Source organism: Pteropus medius, unplaced genomic scaffold (genome assembly GCF_902729225.1).
Source record: "Pteropus medius unplaced genomic scaffold, Ma_sr-lr_union100, whole genome shotgun sequence".
In the NCBI taxonomy this organism is placed as follows: Eukaryota; Metazoa; Chordata; class Mammalia; order Chiroptera; family Pteropodidae; genus Pteropus; species Pteropus medius.
Window position 1 is genome coordinate 12692733 of NW_024354503.1, and position 20990 is coordinate 12713722.

Consider the following 20990-nt stretch of genomic DNA (forward strand, 5'->3'; position numbering starts at 1 on the left):
TGGAAATGTGGGAACTTTGATGATTGGAGGGCTGAATGAAGTAGAAGACTCACTGGAAAGTCAGAGAGAGGGATGCTTGAAGTGTTTGCTTTAAAAGCTCAGGTTATTTTTGTCCGATCTCACAATAGTCAACTTTAGTTAGCTACAGAATTTAAGATATTTTGTTGCGGTACTATTAAGTTGCTATATTCTCGTAATTTTCCTTTCTTGAAGTTCTGATAAGGACAATGATAATAAATTGTCTTACAGATTATTAATGTCAAATGACATACAAAACAAGAGTGGGATTTGTGTGAGAGCACTGGCATTAGTACCAGACAATTGGATGTGAGTTTTAGATCATTTATTTAACAGTCATGTGGCTCAAGGAGCAGCAAAATCTCTCTGAGCCTCATTTTCTCATCAGTGAAACGGGCCTGATAATTTCCTCCAGTAAGTGTTATAAGAGTTAATGGATGTAAATCATCTGGAACAATGCCTGGCTCTTAGGAAATGGCAGCTTTATTCTTATTCCAATATCATTAGACCTTGAACACAAATACTTAAGAATGAGTTTGAGCCTGCTTCTCCGAAATACACCACCCTAATGTGAAACCGAATATGTTGGATTATGTCAATGAGATGTATATAAGGAATAAGAGAAAACTGGTGCATCAGTATTTTTCCACCTCTTATGATTGGGGAAGAAGGAGAGACTTCAGAAAATGGCCAGAGGATTAATGGCAACTTGAATGGGAGAGTCTTTTCCTGCAGTACTTGGTTGTCATACAAGAACAGCTTCTTTGTCTAAGTTGATATGTCCCTCTGTCGGTTTTATAGAACTAAATTTTAATCTGAGTTCATTTTCATAATCTTTCTTCATCAGTTTGTTTCTCTATTGCCTTTTTAATCAGGAGTCTTAGGAACAAATCACAGTTCTTAAAGGAGATATCTTATTTGAGAGCTCTTCGAGCTAAAATATGCAAATTAAACCAACAGTGAGATATCGTTTTTTATCTCTCAAAAAGGCAAAATGAATGAAAAGAAAACGATAATACGCAATAAAGGAGAACATGCAGTGAATTCTTGCAAATTGGTCCAATCTTTGTGAAAAACCATTTGATAATACAAGAGCCATAACACTACTTGTGTTATTTTGACACAGCAATTCTCCATCTAAGCATACATTCTAAGGAAATAGTAAAACAGTATATGACAAAGATTTAGGGAAAAGTATGTTTATTACAATGAAAATAGCAAAATAAGAAAAAGGGAGTAAATCAAAGACTAGCAATAGCAGAATGGTTTTAAAATGATAGCCCATCCATACAATGGTAAATAAGACTGAATTAAAAAAAAAAAACATATATATGTTTATATATATATACTGAAGGTTTCGCATGATCCCAATTCTATACATAATAATTCTATACAGAAATAAATTACTGAAATAAATCTATCACAACATTAACCATTGTTATCAGTGTTGTAGAAAATCAGATGATTTTCATTTTGTTCACTTTTGGTAAGTCTCTCTACATTTTCCAGATACTTTATAATAATATTAAAAGATGTTGAATTTATTGAGAAAAAGGTACAGTACTAGATCATTTCACTTTTCAACCACCTTCTTTGTTTCCAACAGTTGGATTTCTGCTGTCTCTTTTCTACTGGAATTGCTTTTAGAAGTTATTGGTGCTTTAAATTGTCAACTTTACAGGCCTCTTCTCAGCCTTCGGTTTACTTAATTTCTCTATATCATCTTACACAATTGATCACTGCTTTATTCATTTCTGATACTAGCTTTATTTAGTTATAATTCACATACAGTAGAACTCACCCTTTAAAAATATATAATCACTCCTTTATTCTTGAAATATTCTTTTTTATTTAAAAAATTATCTATGGGCACTATCCTTGTTTATTAATTTTTTTTTTTTTTTAGTTGTTGGGTGCCATGGCACTAGTTCTCCTACCTTTACTTTGCTATTCCTTTTGAGTCTTCTTTGCTAGTTCTTCTTCCTCTGCCCAGCCCTCAAATATCAATATCTTTCAACCTCTTTTCTCTCTCAGCATTGTCCCCACTAGGTTGTTTGTGTAGATGCCCTCAATCCACCTCAGCCCAATGTATCTCCTGAATCCCTTCACATACATGGACCATTGATGCTTGAAAGCTCACAGGTCCACAGGTGAACTTATCTGTCTGTGTTCCTTGCTGTACAGCTTCATTCCTGCTTGCTCTTCTGTATTTTTAACCTGACTAGTGGTGTCACAGTCCTGTAAGTTGATCATGATAGATGTCCTAGAGACACATTTGATTCTATTTTCCTTTACCATGCTGTCTGTTTTAAGCATCTTGATTCCATACCTTTCAAGCCATTCCCATACCCAATGTCCTGGTTTCGCCCTCATAGTTTGGCACCTCTCTTGTAGGTAGTGCACTGGTCTTTGGGCATCTGTCTGTCTTCCACACTGTTGCCAGGCTCCTCCTCCTGGTGATAGTCCTGGCAATTTTGCTTTTCTGCTCCAAAACCTTTCTATGAAATAAAGCTCAAGCTCCTTGGCTCGGTAATCAAAGACAAACATGGTCTGGCCTCAACTACTTTTCCAGGCATATGTACCACTGTAGAGCACTGCGACTCTCCTATAATCCAGCCAAATTTGGGAATTGATGATCCCCAAATACACTCCTTTTTCTTTACCATTGTGGTGTGCTTATTTCCATCATTCACTTTCTTCTCCATCACTACTAATTAAAATATAGGCCAGTTTTCAAGACTTCTAGGAAGTCGTCCATCATTTCTCTAACCGTGAGTAGCCTTTCCTACCTTTGCACTCCCATATTTGTCTGGAAACCTCCAGCACTTACCAAACTGTACAAGGTCTTTGCAATTTTGCCATGTGTTTATTTCCCACTTATATTAATGGCAGCCACTGCGCCTCATTAATCTTTGTATAATTCATGATACTAGCATAGGATACTATGCAAAATAGGCACTTAATAAATATATTTAGCATTGAAAAGTACTTCAACATACTGGTATTTAATCTCTAATCTGGTATCTAATGCACAATGTTCAGGGCCTCCATAGATTAGTAGATTACCACACCTCCTTGCTAACCTTTAATATCTGTGAATATTTTAAAATCTAAACAGGCACTTAATTATTTATTCTGAAGCCAAGTGGCTGGCTTCATGGTCTTGTTATTAGAATCAAACTGAGGGGGTGGGGGAGGAGGAAACTGTAGGACTGGTCACCAAGTTTTGTCTTAGTCCCATACCTGACTCTGATCCACCAGTGATATCAGGTAGCACTTCTCTCATTCAAAGAAGCCTCGCTTTTGCTCTGCCAGGGGTTGATGTGCCCATTTTGGTGAGCAGAATAGTTTAGAACTGTGTGCTCTGCTCTGTAACCATAAAGAGATGTCATTTCCCAGGATCTTCACAAGTTAGCATCTTCAGCAGGTGGCAAATGGAAAAGGCAGGGCATTCGTTGCTCACTACTGGAGTCAACTCTGATCTAAAAGATCCATCGACCTATAGTAAATATATATTTTTAAAGATCATATGCTCTTAAAGGTTTTTTATAACACCAAAGTTTAGGGGAAAAAACTCATATATATGAAACTGCACTCACATCGTTGTTCCATCCTAATGATTTCCTTTGACATCTTCCAGTTAAGCTAATTTATAAGTCATAAGAGGACTCTTAACTGCCCTATAGAATAGGAGGGAATTTTCCATCTAAATATCTTAGCAGGAAGTCTATCTTTCAGCAGAACTGCCCAGGTCTCCTAATTTAATTAGCCCAGTTAATATATTTAAGTACTGACTAATTCTCATGTTTCCAGGATATAATCTGTTCTTTAAAAGACAAATACACTTCAGCTCTAGTGTTATTTCCATTCAGTTTGTCCCTGAGAACCTTTGATCAAGTGCTGTGTCTCTCTCTTCCCAGGAAGAATTTTTTTTTTTTAATATAGCAAAGTTTTGCTTTTCTTTTTCTACTTTCTACTTCTGTATTCTTCCAGTATTGGTAAACGTGCTTTACTTTACTAGAAGTTAAATCTTTAATACTACCCAGTTTATTTGTTGCATCTTATTAGAACAACGATTTTATTTAAAGAATCATTTTTAATAGGAAGAAAAGGGATTAAGAGTAAGCGTAAGAACACAAAATTAAGAGAGTGTTTTATGATTTATTTTTAGCTCATTTGGCTTTCTAAGTTAATTAGAAATTTGAAGAGATTGCCAAATTAAGTAGAATGGATAACTTTATCAACTCCTCTTGTTAACTGTGTAGGCTAATTTTAAATTGAGGGAATAAATTGTAACATCAGCTATGGATGGAGAAGGGTTGGTAATAGACTAGAAGAAACCTAAGTTTCATTCCCATTCTATGAGCGCTTAAGTTGCCAAAATGAGAGTCATTTTGGCCAACAAAGTCATAGAACATTATATTCACATCTCATTTATTTCTGTTTTACAGTGTTCATTTTTTCTTGTTTGTTTTAATATAGGTGAAATTACATATACCTAAAAATGTATAGGCACTTTCTGGGTCTTTTTTTCCACATAGCTATATAAGATCCTGCTTTAGATGGCAGAATAGTGAAAAACAACAATACTAACTCTTCCCAAAGCCAAAACTCAAGTATCTGGCACAACATGGGAGGACCAGAAGTCATTAAAATAGACTTCTAACTAAGGAAAGAAGGATTGCAAAGTCCATATATGAAAGCTTGACTCCCTGAAGGGTCTTATCTCCTGTTGCCTGCACTTATAGGTGCTCAGAATCTAATTTTCAGGTCCTCAGTATAATTACTTATGCAATAACAATGAAAGCTTCAAAGAGTGACAGCTATGAGTTTGACAAGAAAAGACTGAAAGGCTGCAAAAAATCAGGAACATGATTTACAAGAGAATAGTTAACTGTGGCCACATAATGTAGGGACAACCTCCAGTCTATGTGTTATAATCAAAATAATTATACATAGCAATCAAGATTGAGCATCTGCTATGTATGAACTGCATCACATATATTATTTCTAACTTTCTTAGAAATAGGAAGAGATAAATATCTCTGTTTTATAGATAAAAGCTCAAAGATGTTACATGAGTTGCCCAAGGGCATACAGAAAGTAAGCAGAGAAGTCAAGTTCAATCTCATAGAGTTTAGAACTGGGGATGCACTAGGAAGATGTAATAAAGCAAGTCATTTCTTGTTGAGAGGATGTCCTAAGTTTGAAATTTTCATTCCAAACATTCTGCTTTTTATTATCCTTTATCTACTCACATATTTCCACTTAGGCAATTTTTGAGTGCCACCATTAAGTCTTTTAGGGTATCCATCCCTTTTCATGACCTTACTACCTTCCTTACCAGCTTAAAATTTTTTAGCCCACCATTATAGCCTCCTTCAGAATGCCCTTACTATTCTTGCTATCTTATTATACTCTCTTGGGAGAGGCATCATCCTAGCTTATTTCGGTTCACGAATCTGCCCCTGACCAGTTGCTGGAGAAAAGTATACAAATGGCTGACTATTCTCACTTTATATTCAATACAATAAAACACAATTTAACGCTCCTTACACTACTGGTGTTTCTACTGTAGATATGCACCTTTTTACTCTCTAAAATGGTTGTTTCACACTTTTCCATCTTTCCTCCCAGTTTCTGATGATGATGTTGCCTCATAGTTCATTGATAGTACAGAAAGAAGCAGGAACTTGCCACTCTCATCTTCCCACCACCACGTCTACAAATCTGATTACATTTTAGCCCACACCGTTTGCATTCTCTCTTTTTGCAAAGGCTGAAGTATCTCTGCTCCTAGCAAAGGCCCGACCCTCCACTGAGCTCAGAGTCTCAATCCTACTTGCCTCCCAGATTTTTTGTATCTACAGTGAGCCTTCTCTCCTACATGACAAATTACTTTCTCTCTACTAGGTCATCCTTATCAGCATGTAAAGAAGTCTCCATCCTTAAAACAAAACACTCCCATTTCTTCTCTAAGTCTTCTTCCAACTATTTCTCTTGTCCACTTTACAGAAAATCTTTTCGAAAGAGTTTTCTATAATCACTGTCTCCTCACTCATATTGATTCCTTAGCCTGCTCCCAATCAGGCATTTCTCTGTCACTACACTAAGATAGCTCTCACCAAAGTGATCATGACCATCAGGTCGTCAAATCCAATGGCCATCTTTTTACATATTGTTCTTGATCTCTCAAGGACATTTGACTAATGTAACCAATACTTCATTCTCAAAACTTTTTAGACTTTCTTGGCACAATAATCTCCATTTCTCTTTCCTCACTGACTACTTCTTCTCAGGGTCCTATTCTCCTTCTTTTCCTGTGCTGAACTTGAAGTGTGCCCTAGGTAAGTTATTGGCTACTTCTATTTTCTATTTGTATATTCTCCATAGATGATCTCATCCAGCCATCTCAATGTCAATGACCCTCTCAATCTCTGCCTCTAAACTTGACCATGCTCCAGAACGTCAGACTCAAAGATTTAACTGTCTACTTGACATTTCCATTTAAGTTTAAACTTCTTCTCAAACTTAACATGGGTAAAACAGATCTTTTGTTAACCCCTCAGAAAGTTTGTTTGTCCCACAATGTCTCCATAAACATTGCAATCCACTCAGTTATTCAAGTCAAAGATCTAGGAGAAATCCATCTCCTTTTTTCCTGTCATTAGCATATAAGCTACATGCAAATCCTATAAGATCTACATCTTTAAAAATCCTGGATCACAGCTCTTCACTCTCTCTTTATCACTATCATTTTAGATCAAGCCACCATCATCGCTGGCATAAAGTAGTCTCTTAGATGGTGTTACTGCTTCCACTATTGGGCTGTCTACTTTCCATGCTCCTCACAGCAGCCAGAGAGACCTTTACAAAGCACAAATGTGATGATTATGTCAATTATTTATTTAAAGCCCTCCAAATATTTTCCATCACACTTAGAATAAAATTCAGATTCTTTGATTGTGCCCTGCCAACTTTTCAAATCTTATCTCATACCATTCTCTTTTTCATCCATTATATTTTTGCCACACAATCTCTTTTTTTGTTTCTTGAATGAACTCTTCTTTCTGGGATTTCTGGGATGCCCTTCCTCTGAATCATTATAGAATTGGATACTTCTTTACATTCAGATCTTAACTTCAATGTCTCCTTCTTAGATAGGACTTATTCTCACATCCCTCTTTTTTCATTCTCTAATTAAAAATGATACGATTTTTAAAATGGTTTATTTTATGGTTTGCCGGTTTGTTGATTAGTTCATTTCTGTCTCTCGCAACAAGCTCTACGTGAGAAGGACCTTGTCTGAACTGTTTTCTGCTCTATTTCTAATGCTTGTATCCATTTTGTTGATAAATGAATGAATAGGCCAGTGTACCAAAATGAGAATGTACTCACATATCTTGTTTCAAGGATAGCAATAGACAGCAAAAAACAATGGTTTGTTACAAGAAACCATGAAACTAGCCAGTGTCTTACATGTTAGTTTGAAGGACTTGAAATGCATAATAATCTAACAACAATAGTAAGCCATTTTGAATTATTGAATCAAGTTGAGGAGGGGGTCGATAGGATGAAAACCACCTTGAAATATCTACTGTGTCTGGCAGTTTAGATGTAATTTAATTTTCTCCTGTCATAGCGGGAGGACCAAAGAACAATGAAATGTCCCAAGCAGAAAAAAAAGCAACATTAACTCAAGTAATCTACAAAATAAAACCAGCCCTTAAATAACTGAGAATTTACTACAATTTCTAAAAACTTTGTTTATAACTTTGTTTGCTGTCTTTTGCAACTTGAGGATTAGCTGAGTGGATTGGGCAAAAGCAGGTCCCTGAGCAGAGTTTCTTACCTAAACTGTGCCTCCTCAAGGGTGACCAGGAAGATGTCCCTCTCCCACAGGAGGAACGGGGGTCCCTATGATAGCCTACTGCTTCCTGTGACCCTATGGTCTTTTTAAGGGCAGACCTGCCATTGTTCCCAGGTCAATTGAATTTACATATTTATTGCACATTCAACATGTGCCAGGCACTGTGCTAGGAACCAGGGCTATTGCTGTGGCTTCCTCTTCCTGCCCATTTGCTCCATCTCCTTCAGGTCTCCCAACTACTGCCAAATTTCACACCACTTTGTCCTTGAGCAAGGGTGTCAGCGCATAGTATTTGTCCAGCATAAAAATATGCCCAAGGCAGAGACTAGAATTTTTTTCATTAATTATGGAGGTGGCTGTTCATGACCTACATTGATAAGTACTTTCTTGCAACAAACTTTTCATTTAGCTCTGTGGAGCCCATTGATTAATCAGTTGATTCTACCAACATTTCCTTTGTGTTAGACACTGAGCTAGATGCAGAGAGCAAAAGAACTCTGTCTTTGATTTCTGAAATTAAACCTAGTGAGGAATGCCATGTTTTCACTTACCTTTTAAACTTGTATCTTTTGAATACTAGAGAATGAGTCAACTCCTACACTAAAGACCTAGGGCGAACTCAGTAGATAATTGCACAGGCTTTGGAGGCAGGCAGATTTGGGTTGAAAACCCAGCTCTGCTACTTAGTAACTGTGTGGCCTTGCAAAAGTTCCTTAGTATCTCACATGTCAAATGTCAGGAGAGTTGGAATGTAGGAAAAGTACACAGAATAGTGTTCAATAAATAATAGCTAAAATTAAAATAAGAAAGAACAGTTATTTGATACTTTTATTTAAATATTCAAAGATCACTAAGAGTTCTTTAAACAGACAATACGATAAATGGATGAACAAATTATAAGAAACTCTTCTTAATGTTTTTTGTTTGTGGCGGCAATTATGTCACTAATTTAGGCCTTCTAAGGTTTTTACTTATTCTCTGTAGAACCTTAGAATCCTGCAGTGAAATTACTGGGAATCTTTACATGAGTAAACTGAATGTCCTGTTCGACCCCTGTTGATTCTATACCAAAGGGGTGTTTTAGTCACCTTGAGTAAATGCTACAGATATACTTCCCTCCACTTTGTTTTCCACCGCATTCCAGTCTAGCCTTTCCTCACCAGCCTTTTCAGAGAGTATCGCAGATTCGTGATTTTCCTGACATACCAACCAGGATACTCAAAATTTACTCAGGGACTTGGTTTCTTAATGAAACCTAGTCTGGCTTATTACTATTTTTTAAAAAATCTTTTAATCCTAATTCTATGACTGAGAATAATAGGACTCTAATTACTGAGCCATAACCTTGACTCAGCTGATGACTTTGCCATTTGAAAACTTGAGTTTATATATGACAGAGGGAGATGCCAGCCAAATAGATAATATCATGCTTCCTTATATGGGTCAGAGCCTTGGTGCTGGAGATGTTCTATTACATTAAAAACCTGTCTCACCTAAAGCAAAGCTACGACAAGCTATGGAAGCCATATTTTTTTCAAATTAGCTCGAAATTTTAAAATTTGCCTTTAGTTGGCATGACTTCTGTTTTCTTAGACATCATATTCTACCTACTTCATGGTGTAAGCTGTTGGACTATTCTTAAACATTAAAAACTCCCATGGAAATAGATACCTCAGTTAATCCAGTTAGTCCTGATGACATTTTACCACAGAGGGTAGCCTTAGGCCCATCATTTTAAATCTCACCCTTCATCTCATCGTTTGTTAAATAATCAATGACTATAGTAGCCGAGAATGAGAGTTATTATAGCTTCTAGAAGCTCCTGTTTCCTCAACACTTACCATGGACCAGATATCTCTCTATGAACTATTTTTTATTGTGGTAAAATATGCATAACATAAAATTTACTGTTTTAACCATGTTTAAGTGTACAGTTCAGTGGCATCCACATTATTGTACAACCATTACTGCTATCCATCTCCAGAATTTTTCCATCTTCTCAAACTGAAAATCCATACCTGTTAAAACTAACTCCTCCCCGCTCTCAAAAAAAATCCCTACCTCCCCATTCTCCTTTTCTTTAGCCCCTAGTAACTTCTATTCTAGTTTCTATCTCTATAAATTTGATGACTCTAAGGACCTCATATTAGTGGAATCATACAGTATTTGTCCTTTTGTGTCTGGCTAATTTTACTTAGCATAATGTCCTCAAGATTCATTCATGTTGTAGCATTTGCAGAATTTCTTTCCTTTTTAAGATAATATTTCTATATATGTATGCATGTATGTATACACACACACACACACACACACACACACACCACATCTTGTTTATTCATTCTTCTTTTGATGGACTCTCTATGCACTTTTAAATAGGTTATTTTGTATGAGCTTCCCAGGAACCATATTTGATATTTGATATGATATAACCATATTTGATATCATTATTTGATATTTGAAGTAAGTGAGTCTTCGAAGGGTCAAGGCATTTGTTCAGAGTTACAGACTAAGATATAGCATTGCCGATAAACCAAGCCCCAGAGTCTGAAACCTGTGAGCTCCCTTGCGCTCTCAGCTTCTTACAGGCACCAGCCACCATTTTTTTTTTTTTTGTAATGATGACCAACATTGTGGATATGAAGGACCTTTGAAAACCACAAATTGACAAATAGCTTTGGATTATATCATTCTTGTTAACATTAAATTTTTTCCCCAAATAACATGATTAATTAATGTGCTTTTGAATTGTTCAGACATTCTAAAAGATAGAATTTTTCATCAAATAAAAGAATCACATTTCTTTCAGGCTGTTCTGATGAGGCTTCTTCATATCTAAAACCTCACCCAGACTAGGCATTCAGGAAATATTTTAATACTGTAGTAACGGGCAAGAGATTGTAGGAGATGGTCTGTTCCCGGAAGTAGTTGACTGCTTCTCAAGGATGCCTTTTTGCTTTGTGGCCAGAAGGTGGAGACATACCATGTCAGATACCTCACCGCTGTTGCCTACTCTAGATTTTTCTCACCAAATCCTATTCAGCTGTTTTGGCATGTCCTAATCAACTTCAAATAAGACAGATCTATTATTAATATATTATGCATCAACTAATATCTCAAAACTGTGGTCAAAAATGTTTTATGAACTTTTTCATGGAGAAAATTTTTTTAAAGAATGTGTAAATGTAAAATAGCATACTTCCTGACATATAACGAGATCTCTCTATAAAGTGAAAGAATGAATGGTGCACTTAAGAGCCAATTATAGAAGTGATATTGGAAAAAGTGATCTAGTACTTTCATGGCAACAAAAACTATAGTCCACCTTTTTTGCTCTCCACTCTTTTGACATTGTGGAATGAAAGCATGGAGTGAGTCTAGCTGTTTATCTATAGCATATGTTTTAGAAATGTAATGGCACAGAAGTCAATTGAATATGTGACTTCAACTGCTGCCAAAATTGATTAAGTGGTATTTGAAGCCCATGAGCTACTTAATAAACCTTTGAAAGGTGAATAATTATGTACGCACGGTGTTATAATATTTCTAATTTTATTATATAATCCTATATTTACTAAATGTGATTTTTAGTTATTGAATTCACATTTGTTTGTAGAATTGTACACAAAGGAAAGTTAATCACTTGTACTCTGGGGTTGGATGAGAACGTTGAGGAATTATTTTAGACTATTCCTTTTCTTTACACAGAATTCCTAATATTTATGTCCCATGACCCTAAAGACACAAATACAACTCTTTCATTGCAATAAACAAGCACATAAGGAATCTATTTTATTAGTATCGTTAAAAAGACACCTTAGTAGCAAATTATCTTGATTCAGATTTTCGTACTTTGATATATTGCTGTGAAATCTGTGGACCCTACAGGACCCCAGATTTTATGTGGTGATCAGCCCTTTCTCAGATTCTTCTTGGCTCTCTGACATAAAAGTACTGTGCGTGAGTAAACATGGTACCACGCGTCCTTAGAAGGACGATATTTCCTCTTGGCCAAATTATCTCCTGTTGGAAAAAAATTTCACAACAAAATAGGTAGAAATTTTATTTCCTTGCCAAGCCCCTAACCAAACCTTTCCGTATTCCTTATTATCTAGTTATTCAAAGTGATTGAATAACTCTGTTGGGTAGAGAGGCCAAAGAGCTGAGTTCCTTCTCTGCGTTGGCTGGAAGCATTGCTCTGTTTTGCTGGCAGGAACTACATCCTAACCTTGGTCACTGCCCTAGGAGTCCTAGTGGTAGTGTTCAGCATCAATATGTCACCATCACCAGAAATGGGAACGGTGCTGGAAATATTTAAACTATACACGCTTCCCTCCCAGCAGAATCTTCTGTGCATGAGGGGCAGCACATCCAGCTCTTTTACAGTAGAGAGAGGTCAAGCTAAAATGCTTAGCTAATTAGTCATCATCTTCCGTAGCAGGAGAAAGAGAACTCATGTTGCAGTCTGAGCAGTTCTCCAGCTGGTACCGTCTGCATGCAGCAGGTTGACACGAAGAGACTGCAGACATCACAGATGTTTAGCTCCATACTGAAGACTCTAAACATGTAAACAGGTACCTGAGCAAAATAATGTAGAGCAGTGTGGTGCGCATGGCCCGTGGGGAAGTAATAAGAACATCACCAAAGAACTTTTAAAAAGCAATGTCTTCAAGTATCTGTCAGAGGCCGCCTAGGAAACAAAATATCCGTGATTCCAGAAGGGCTCTGACCAGAGAATCCTCAGAAGTTGTTTTTTAAACAGCTCCCCTCCTGAGAGAATAATCATGGTTTGAGAATATCATTCTCAACATACTGATGACTTTGAAAAACCAAAGCCGCCTCTTTCCAGATGGGCAATTTCAGTGTCAGCTAGAATGGTTCCATTTTTACCTCTAGTTTCTTGTGTTTATACCCCTTTGGGACACACAAAGGTTTTCACTTTTATGTAGTCCTCAATCAATCTTTTTTTCTTTTTTGGTCTCTTTAGAAGCATGCTTCTAAAGGTCTGCCTCTGTAAGATTATATAATCTAACTTTTATCTAGTACTGTTAAGTTATTCATCTATCCAACATTCTTAGGAATCAGCTGAAGAGGTACCTAAGGAACCTTGTTGTCTCTGTAGGCAAGTGGTCTAAACCTCTTAAATCTCTGTAGGCTGTATCCCACTCACCTGGCCACTGGTTACAATACAGATTGCTGGCCCCATCCTCCCAAGGATTCTACTTCAGTAGCTCTGCCAAAGGGCCTGAGCATTTGCATGTGGAACAAGTTCCCAGCTGATACTGATTCCAATGCTACTGGTCCAGGGACTACACTTCGAGAACCACGGCTGTAGGTCAAGGTATGGGCATCTAAACTTGGTTGAAAATAAAATCACTGAAATAACTTATGACATATTTTGTATATGTCAATATCCCATTTTGTGACAGTCACAAAATTTATTTCGTATATGTTAATATATACAAAATAAAAATTATGCGAAATTATCAATCTTCAAATGGATTCCTCTCCCCCAACTCCACTCCATTTAAAGAAAAACATCTTCATCTTTCAAGACCTAGCATTCTCCCCATGAAGCAGTTACCCACACCAAAAAGAGCTCTTTCATTTTTCTCATCAAAGTATTGTGCTTTTCTTGTTCTTACTACCATTCTAATGTGGACTTTTTGAAGATGGCGGCTTTGCCTGAGTCTTCTTGGGAACTTTCAGAAAGCAGCTGTTTAAAAATGTTTAAATCATCACTTTTTTTTCTTTCTCACGAGAAATTAAAGTTTCATTTCCTCTAAGATCTTTGTATTTGAGTGGTTGCCACCTGTATAGTAAAGATGTAGTTTGACAAAAATAGCAGTGTATACTGTTATCGACTCATGAGTGCATTCGCTTTGGGCCTAGTTTCACATCAATTTAGTTATTACTGAAGATGCTAAAAGGGAGAATTCCTCGTGTCGCATTTCTGCTGCCGATCTTTATCTCCTTCGGTGCCTCCTCTCTCGTCCTCCCCCACATGCCAGTGTGCGGCTACTTTACCAAACAGTCCAATGAAATGAGCTGACCAGAAAAAGAGCCACTGATTGCCTTCCAAGCAATGGGATACAATACAGTCTCAATCCCATGCTCCAGTAACTCAGACTTTGGGGTTTAGAGTCAAGTTTAGAGGTCTGTCACGTTGATTAGACAGTGAACGTCAAGGGGAACCCAGATTGTGCATATTTGTTGCTGATACCCCAGCACCTGATTTCCAATTGAAGTACTTTAATTTTTATTTCAGAGAAACTATCAACTACTTGTCTGGTTTTTTGAAATATAAAATAATGAGGATAAAATGTCAGGGATTAAAGTGCTGTTATTTACACTGAGAATTCCCCGATAATTTGTAGCCAAACCATTCCAGGAAGCAGCCTCTACGAGAGGAAAGTTTGTCTTTTAAAGTGTTCACAGCCAACTTATGTTAAAGCAGGGGGCTGAGACTTGTTTCTCTCTGAGTCACTCGTAAGCATTAAAGAAAAGAGCCGACAGCAGCATATATTTGAAATTGTCCTGAAACTCAAACAGCTGTCCTTGGTCTCCCTTCAAAATCATTAATACCGAGAAAGCTGAGTGATCAGTGACTGAACTCAAGGTTTATTGCTTTGATAAACACATTTGAAGCCTAAGAAAGAAAGAAATGAAAACAGACCAAGAAATGTCTGCCAGAATTTAATGACATTTGTGGGAATGGCTTTGTTTGAGAAAATTAGATAATATGTCTATTTTTTACATTGAGTATGCTTGGAGATCCTTTCATCCAAATTCCCCAAGCCTGTTATAAGATGGTAGTACAAATCTTTGCAGATTACAATTTATTGATCTATGCTATCTTTTATTGTGAAATGGGTTGCATCCAGCTATTGTTTAATCTTTGCAATACATTCATGAGAATGTAGTTTTATTCTGAAGAAAAATTGCTCAAAATTTGGGAAAGTGTTTTCGTCCCAGTATGTGGAAAAGGAAATAAGAACTGTGGTACAGTCTTCTGTGGGATTTTGCTTTCTTTACAGACTGCCACGAGGAAGCTGATAAAGCAATGTGGTAACGATCCGCTTAGTTCCACACTAAGATTTCCTGAGTCCTGCCCTCCACCAGCTACCAGGTTAGCCTTTGTCCACTTTAGCAACATTTAGCACCCAACAACTCATTTGTATTACATTTAAAAAGGATTTGGTAGATATGAAATCGATATATTTGGTATATTCCAAAGAAATACATTTCTAAATTATTAAAAGCATCCTTATTTCATGGGTATAATTTGGAGAATAACTTATTTTCGATCCACATTTAAGAATTTAATATAGAGCTAGTAAGATACCCTAGACCTGGCTGGAGTGTAAATGTTGAGTAAGGTTTCAAGAACAGCTTTAATAAGAAGGTCTCCAATGACATGAACAAAAATATACTAAAGTACTTACTTTACCTACAACAAATTACCTTAATGTATCATCTTGCATATAAATATTTGGCAGTTATGAATTATAAAGATGAATATTTCAAGGCATCATGGTCTATGATCAAAAGAGTGATCATTTCCCTCTTCCAAATCACCTCTTCTAAGCTTACACCACTCCCTTCCCCTCATGTCCCCCAAATAGAAAGTAGCCTGTCTTTACCTCAGAGGCCCAGAACATTTGCTCTCCTAGGAGTCTGGGATAAAAACTTTCACATTTTTTTTCTTGTAAAACTTTTGTTACTGTTAACAACTCCCTTTGTATGGAGATCTACTTTAAATAGTATGAGAGCAGGTAAGGATAGACGGGAGAGAAAAAATATATTCTGGATTCGACCCTTTGTTGGCATATCCTGCTAACCTGAGTCTGCCAAGCAGGCCGTGGAAAACACACAAGACACACATACACACACACATCTAGACAAACAACACACACATAAAATATTTTTTCAAATAGCATATAAGGACTCCGTGAGCACATGTCGGTTGGTAAGCTGAATCCAAGTTCTTTCAAGTTTCTGTCTTTGTTTCTCATACTTCTGTTACTTCAGCTTTTCAGGTGCTTACATTCTTAATATTTTAGTGGCAATATTACCTATTTTCCCAGATTAAAAAAAAACGCTATCTTTTTTCAACTTTATTTATTTATTTACATGTACCTCTATACACGTTCTCAAACACCGTGTCCCAACTCTACACAGGCTTTGCTTCTGGCGCTTCCTCAGCCCTAGTTTGTAAGTCCTGCGACAGAGATTTTGTTAGCCTCTGATTCAGGGGGGCTTGACGGGCTATGCTTGGGGAATACCACTTTGTCTCCTCGTTACGAAGGCAGAAGCTCAGGTATCTTATGTCCCTGGGGCTCCATGGGAATGGACAGAAGTCATTTGATTTCATTGTCCAAAGAGTTACTGTATTTATTATTTAGAATTAAAGGACATAAGTTTGCCACATAAACGAAGATGTGCCAACAATTATGAAGGCTTTAGAAAGCTTTAGGGAAATGTTAGGGAGAAATTAAATTAATGCCAGCTAATTCCACTGTAGTTTAAAAGTTACTTCAAAACAGAAATGAGCATACTCAAACTAGGGGCATCATGGACCAGCTTCCTTTGTTACATTAATAAAAATCAACCAGGAACACTTTCAGGGAAACACTATGAGGGCTTTTGCTGTGCTTTTATCTCTCTACGCCTTTCAATACCTTTGATAATTAGAGCTCTGAGAGGAATGGACTTACTTCTGAGAGGGATGCACAAAGAATTCAAGGATATTCTATGAAGGAAGAAACCCGAATTCAACCCTTTCCCCAAATTCAAACTGTAAGGAGACCCTTGGGGGTGCTGACAAAGGCTTAGCGGTAGGAATGGGCAACAAGTGTCCTCAAACGAGCAGAAAGAGACAAGACCGTGAGCTGGGTCCTGCCCAAGTTGGAAGGAAAGAGTGAGAAAGGAGGCAATTCCGGGGCCATGAGGCTCTTACTGGAACCTGTGGGCAAAAATGGACTGCATGGAAGGGTTTTGTGAATGAACAAAAGGAGCAGTAACTTTACCAGAATGTTCAACCCGCTGTGGGCATCAAGATCGTTGACTGTGCCAAATTTAACTCCGGAAAACATGGCTGTGGTTGTGCTTTTGATTATACTCGGCTGGTGGTCCTCAGAATTTAGCGTGTATAATAATCGCTAGGAAACTTGTTGAAAAGCAGAGTCCTGTGTCCTTTCCCAGAGATTCTCTGACAGTGACCAAGACGGGAGCTCAGAAATGTTCCTGTTTAACAACTAGATGTTTCTCATTCAGGTGATCCATGGAGGGTATATCTTAAGAAGTGCTTTCCTGACATAGGGTATAGGGCTGAGGCAGAGAGAAGCCATTCTTAAAATTCTATGAAATGAGAATTGTGATGTTATTTATCGAACTGTTGTAATGTGAAGATTAAAACAGACAGGCTATGTGAAGGTGTTTGCAAATTTCAGAGGATTCTATGAATGTATGATAGCATTTATTTTGTAGCAGGGAACACTTTAAAAATGTCCCCTTATCACCAGGACACATCGTTCTTCCTGGTTCAGGAACATTTTATATTAAAAGAGCTTTAGTCAGCTGACTTGGGAGTTTAACACTGTTTTTAATATAATTTCTGTGAGGGGGGAAATGTATTTGGGGTTCCAAATAATCAATTTAGTAACAAACTTTTGAAACCAGCTCCACTCCTCTGTTTGTGACATCCTGTTAGGAGTGTCAGTACACAAGACTAAATAGGATCTCAATGCCCTGAGTTTATGTGGCTTCTAAGGTACTTGCTCATGCACAGGGAATACTTTTGGTTCTAGAACTGTGCTTCTCATACTTGAGCAGGGTTCAGACACTTTCAAAAATAAAAATATTTGTATAGACTCCAGTCAATTTAATATTTTTTAACAATATAATACTTAAATGAGTATGAAACAAAACTAAAAAGGCACAAAATCCCTATCGTTATGGCTTTTATATAAGACCGAAACAAATGTATAAATTAAATACAATAAAAACTAAAAACAAACTTCATATAACGCTGACCAACTATACTCTTTGCTAAAGTTTAACCACTGATTACATTGTCAATTGGATACTGATTACTTAGGGCAAGTTCTTTTGAGTTCTGCATGCCTGATATTCTCTCAGGACTTTCTCTATTGGAAATTCTGCAAACCCTAATTTGTGAAGTGGGCTGTGACCTTTACAAGCTATGAATACATTGCTTGTCGCATTTGACTTTGTTTTTTTTTCTCATTAGTTTGTAAGATTTAGGGTAGTAGTGCTCATCAACTTTGCAGACATCAAAATAAACACAAATATGGGCAGTGGTCATCTCTGACATATCGTGATCATCCAGTTGATCCAGAATATATCTATATTATTTTGTTAAGGTTATCAGCTTAAGGAAAAGACCACATTAAAAATTCTCATAGCAGTAGTTGCGGATCACTGTGAAAACATTTTTGGAATTCTGCCCTCTCATTACATTTTAGAAACACTGGATTTAAAGTATGTAGTATTTTTTAAATTTTATATTTATTATAATTCACTGTAGACATTTTAAGAAATTGAGCTAATTCAAAAGAAGAAAATAAACATTATTTGTAATGTCATCATGCAGAGAAAACCACCATTAACATTTAAATATCTGTTTTTTTCTATGCAAATACATATATATATATTGCTATATACCCTATTTAAGAATGTTTTTTCGCTTCATAAAATATTAAGGGCAGCTCTCCAAATCACTAAGTATTCTTCTACAAATAACACTTTGATTGTCTTTAATTTGACATTCTGGGTATCTATCAAAGGGTACTTATTATCACCTGTTCTGGATATTTAGATTTTCTTCTAGGTTTCTGCTGTCATAAACTATGCTGTGATGAATGTGTTTATTCTTAAATTTCGGTGCACATAAATAATGATCTATTTACATATAGGATGTTGTCCTAGTATTAGAGCTTCTGCACTAAAGAGAATGCAAAGTTTAAAAGATTTTTGCACATGATAATTTTATGAATCAAACATGTTAAGATAAATGAAGATATAGTGGTGGCAAGTCATAGCTGGATGAGGATGCAGAGCTTAAGCGATCATCGAAAACTGTTCATTCTTGGCTACTTTGGGACAGGAAGAGCTGACTTAAAATGAAAAAGCTTTAATATCATATAGCACATTAATTCGTGTATACGTAAAGGGCCTATTATTATTTTAAATGAATTAATATATAATTTTTCTTAAAATTTTTTGAAATAATTATAGACTCACAAGAAGATGAAAAATAGTACAGAGAGGTTCCATGTACCCTTCCTCTATCTTTCCCCAAAGGTAACATCTTACTTAACTATAGTACATTATCAAAACCAGAAATTGACATTGGGATTATACTAATAAGTAGATTACAGAGCTTATTCAGATTTCATCAACTTCTACGTACATTCAATGTGTGTGTGTGTGTGTGTGTGTGTGTGTGTGTGTGAATAGCAAAATTTTGCTGTGTATGTAGAGATTACAGGCCCTACACAATCAGTGGGGAGCGAGGACTGTTCTCACTGTATAACTCCCTTTGATGACTGCTATAGTTGTGCCCCTCCCCCCTCAAACTGGAACACGGGATTTAAAGTCTCCAGATTTAATTTTGTCAGTTTTAGAAAGTTACATAAGTGGAGACATACTAGGCCATTTATTGGTAAGCACAGTAACTTCAACAGGTCTAAAAAGCATATCTTGGGTTACTGTTTATTATTTGGCTATCGAGGTTGTTGTAATAGGGATCAGAAGGGAGAGTTGTCTTTGTGAGATCATTAAAACAAAAATCCTTAAAAGACAGAAATGTATTCTATACATTTTAGTACCTTTGGCATCAGGGATGATATTCATTATATGCAACAGCCGATATAGAACAATGACTGACCAATCAGAGTAAATTCCAGTTGTAAATTACCAGCACAGCCATGCCAGTGGACATAGATGCATCTCAACCCTGCCTAGCACCTAGCACGGTGCCAGGGAAATGGTAGGTGTGGCTTAGTTAGCTCAGGCTGCTATAATAAAAATAACATAGACTGGATGGCTTTAACAACAAATGTTTATTTCTCACAGTTCCGAAGGCTGGGAAGTCCAAGATCAAGGTTCTGGCAGAACCAGTTTCTAGTGAAGGCCCACTTCCTAATTTTTCAGATGGCTGTGTTCTTGCTGTTTCTGAGAGAGGGAGAGAGAGACAGAGAGAGGTGAGAGAGAGTAGAGAGAGAGAGAGTAGAGAGAGAGAGGAGAGAGAGACAGAGAGAGAAAGAGAAAGAGAGACAGACAGAGAGACAGAGAGAGAGAGAGAGAGAGAGAGAGAGAGAGAAAGCTCTTATGTCTCTCCTTATAAAGACACTAATCTCATTTATGAGGGCTCCACCCTCATGACACAGTTACCTTCCAAAGACTCCACCTTTTTAATACCATCCCATTGAGGGTTAGGGTTTCAAAATATGAATTTGGAGGGACAGAAACTTGAGTCCATTTCAAGGTGCTAAATAAATGTCTTTTGAATGAATAAGTCATATGGACCTTCCTTTGTGGTTCCTCCAGAGCTCATCCTTGAGTCTATAGCTCTTCTCTGTGGTATTTTTTTTTTTTTAACTCCTACAGCATCTAGTATTTCTAGATGGTATCCCATCCAAGTACTAACCAGGCCCAACCCTGCTTAGCTTCCGAGATCAGACAAAATCGGGCACATTCTGGATGGCATAGCCATAGACCCTGTGTGGTATTCTTACAGCCAAGGACGTGTAGGCTGTGGCTCCTTCACAGTTCTGAACACCATTCTAACAAACCTTGGGGCAGTAGCTGTCAGTGTTATGCCCTGGAATAAAGAAATCCAATATGTGCGTGGTCCCACTGCTCCGTGGACGTTAAATTCAATCTTCTCTTCAATAAAAATAATTCTAGCATATGGCCAAGATCCAGACAAGAAAAATAGGAAAGGAAAGTGGAATTCAATCAAGGAACAAGTGCATTAGTTGAATCTAATCTAAGGTAAAAGAAATTAGCTGCAACTTGGTTAAAGATGCAGAATTTCTTCTACCTTAATTTGGTGATAAAACATTGAAATAAGCTTATG

The 20990-nt window shown here is 36.9% G+C and overlaps 1 protein-coding gene and 1 pseudogene across 3 annotated transcripts in view; one reads left to right on the forward strand and one right to left on the reverse strand.

The window, feature by feature from the left end:
* Positions 1–20990, forward strand: part of RCAN2 (regulator of calcineurin 2) — a 233160-nt gene that overhangs the window by 66169 nt on the left and 146001 nt on the right. The window lies entirely within an intron of this gene.
* LOC120596452 (uncharacterized) lies at positions 20510–20628 on the reverse strand (annotated as a pseudogene).